Source organism: Primulina huaijiensis, chromosome 14, assembly GCF_012295235.1.
Source record: "Primulina huaijiensis isolate GDHJ02 chromosome 14, ASM1229523v2, whole genome shotgun sequence".
Classification (NCBI taxonomy): domain Eukaryota; kingdom Viridiplantae; phylum Streptophyta; class Magnoliopsida; order Lamiales; family Gesneriaceae; genus Primulina; species Primulina huaijiensis.
This window is the reverse complement of record NC_133319.1, coordinates 17,022,184-17,025,337: the sequence shown is the minus strand read 5'-3', so window position 1 is coordinate 17,025,337 and position 3,154 is coordinate 17,022,184. Positions and strand designations below refer to the sequence as shown.

Below are 3,154 nucleotides of genomic sequence, written 5' to 3'. Positions count from 1 at the left end.
AATAATAATAATCAAGAACATGATCAATTAAGAACACTTAGGCACCATATGAACCCTATTAGAACTAGTGCCCCATCTTGTTTAGTTTTTCCTCCTGATGCAACTAATTTCAACTTTAAACCTCAAATTATTCAGCTTTTACCAAATTTTCATGGCTTTGATTCTGAAAATCCATATTTACATCTAAGAGAATTTGAGGAAGTTTGTAACACTTATAATGCTCAAAATTGTAGCATGGATATAGTTCGATTAAAGCTTTTCCCTTTTTCTTTAAAAGATAAAGCTAAAACATGGCTACAAAATTTGAGATCAAGTTCAATAAGATCATGAGAAGAAATGCAACAACAATTTCTCAAAAAGTTTTTCCCTTCCCATAGAACAAACTCTTTTAAAAGACAAATTACTACTTTTTCTCAAAAACAAGGAGAAACATTTTATCAATGTTGGGATAGATATAAAGAATTACTTAATACATGCCCACATCATGGTTTTGAAACATGGAGAATAGTTTCTCACTTTTATGAAGGTCTAATACCTAAAGATAGCAAATGATAGAATTCATGTGTAATGGAACTTTTGAAGATAAAAACCCAAATGAAGCTATGGAGCATTTGGATTCATTAGCAAAAAATGTTCAAAATTGGGATAATATAGACACCATAGAACCACCAACAACTAAAATCAATAATTCAACAAATGGGGGTGGTATTTATAATCTTAAAGATGATATAGATATTCAAGCTAAACTTGCATCTTTAGCAAGAAAAATTGAGTCATTAGAAATGAAAAAGAGTGGTCAATTAAAAAATATTCAAGAAATTGTTTGTCATATATGTGATACACATGATCATACCACAAAAGATTGTCCAACATTACCTTCATTTAAAGAATGTCTACATGAACAAGCAAATTATGTTAACAATTATAAAAAACCAATATTAGATCTTTTTTCAACATCATATAATCCTGGATGGAAAAATCATCCTAATTTTAGTTGGAGGAATGATAATAATGCACAACCCTCACAACAATATTTTCAAAATAACCAAAATCATCAAGGTTATATTCCTTATGTTACACCTCCAAGAAAAAACTTTGAGGATGTAATTCATGCATTTATCCAAAAGCAAGAATCTATCAATATTCAAAACAGTCAATCTATGACTGATTTGAAAGAAACTCTTGCAAAATTTGCATCTGCACTTAATATTCATGAAAAAGGAAAATTTCCATCTCAACCTCAACCTAATCCTAAAAATCAAAATCAAGAATTAAAAAATGAAAAAATTGATCAAATAAAATCTGTTATTACCCTTAGAAGTGGTAAAATAGTTAATGATCCATATAGTAATGAAAACAAGGATCATTTAAAATCAAAGAGTAAGGATGATAATCCTGATACTTTTGAGAATGATGATACCTTAAATTCTAAAAATAATATGTTGAATGATAAATCATCTGAAATAGTAAATGAATCAAATAAACCTCCACCATTTCCTCATGCATTAACAAATCATAAAAAACAAAAAAATGATTCTGATATCTATGAAGTTTTTAAACAAGTAAAGATAAATATTCCATTATTAGATGCTATTAAACAAGTACCTTCATATGCAAAATTTTTAAAAGACTTATGTACTGTGAAGAGAAAATTGCATGTGAAGAAGAAAGCATTCTTGGCTGAACAAGTAAGTTCTATTCTTCAAAATAATTCTAGTTTAAAATATAAAGATCCTGGTTGTCCAACAATTTCATGTATTATTGGAGAAAATAAAATTAAAAAAGCTTTGTTAGATTTGGGAGCAAGTGTGAATTTACTTCCTTATTCAGTTTATGAAAAACTTAATTTAGGAGAATTAAAACCCACTTCTGTTACTCTCTTACTGGCGGATAGGTCAATCAAAATACCTAGAGGTATTGTAGAAGATGTGTTGGTTCAAGTTGATAAATTCATATATCCTGTAGATTTTATTGTTTTGGATACACAACCAATAGAAGTACATAATGAAATTCCAGTAATATTGGGACGACCATTTCTAGCAACTTCAAATGCTTTAATTAATTGTCGAAATGGAATAATGAAATTGTCTTTTGGAAATATGACTCTAGAACTTAATGTGTTCAATTTATGTAAACAACCAAGTATTAATGAAAATGAATATGATAATGAAATTGAAACAATTGTGGAAGAAAATATACAAGAAGAAAACTTAAATCAACAATCTGAAGTTTTTTCAATAGAAAGTTTTGAGTCTGAAAATAATTTTAAAGAAGATGATAATACAAAACTTGAATTAAAAGTTTTACCATTCGAATTGAAATATGTATTTCTTGGTGAAAATAAAACATTTCCTGTTGTAATTTCTTCCACTCTTCTACCAAATCAAGAAGAAGATTTAATTAAATTACTTAAAAAATATAAAAATGCAATTGGATGGACTTTGAAAGATATAAAAGGTATAAATCCTTTAATTTGCACACATAAAATTCATTTGGAAGAAAATGCTAAAACATATCAACAACCACAAAGAAGGTTAAATCCACATATGAAAGAAGTTGTTAAGAATGAAGTATTAAAACTATTAGACGCTGGAATTATCTATCCAGTCTCAGATAGTAAATGGGTAAGTCCAACACAAATAGTACCTAAAAAGTCAGGCATCACTGTTATAAAAAATGAAAAGGGAGAGTTATTACAAGCTACGATTCCATCTAGTTGGCGTATGTGTATTGATTATAGAAAATTAAATGACGCAACTAGAAAAGATCATTTCCCACTACCATTTTTAGATCAAATTTTAGAAAAAGTAGCAGGAAATTCTTATTACTGTTTTCTTGATGGGTATTCGGGGTATTATCAAATACCTATATCATTAGAAGATCAAGAAAAAAGTACTTTCACTTGTATTTTCGGAATTTTTGCATTTAAAATAATGCCATTTGGTTTATGTAATGCTCCGGCTACTTTTCAAAGATGCATGTTAAGTATTTTCAGTGATATGATTGAAGAATTTGTAGAAGTTTTTATGGATGATATAACTGTTTTTGGAAACTCATTTGAAAATTGTCTTAAAAACCTAGAAGAAGTATTAAAACGATGTGAAGAAAAAAATCTTGTTTTAAATTGGGAAAAATGTCATTATATGGTTAAATC

At 28.0% G+C, this 3,154-nt stretch overlaps 1 non-coding gene across 1 annotated transcript; it reads right to left on the bottom strand.

The window, feature by feature from the left end:
* Positions 1-380: 380 nt before the first annotated feature.
* On the bottom strand, positions 381-491 carry LOC140958148 (small nucleolar RNA R71). Its single transcript, XR_012171744.1, has one exon. It is a non-coding gene; the product is annotated as a small nucleolar RNA R71 (small nucleolar RNA).
* Positions 492-3,154: the final 2,663 nt, after the last annotated feature.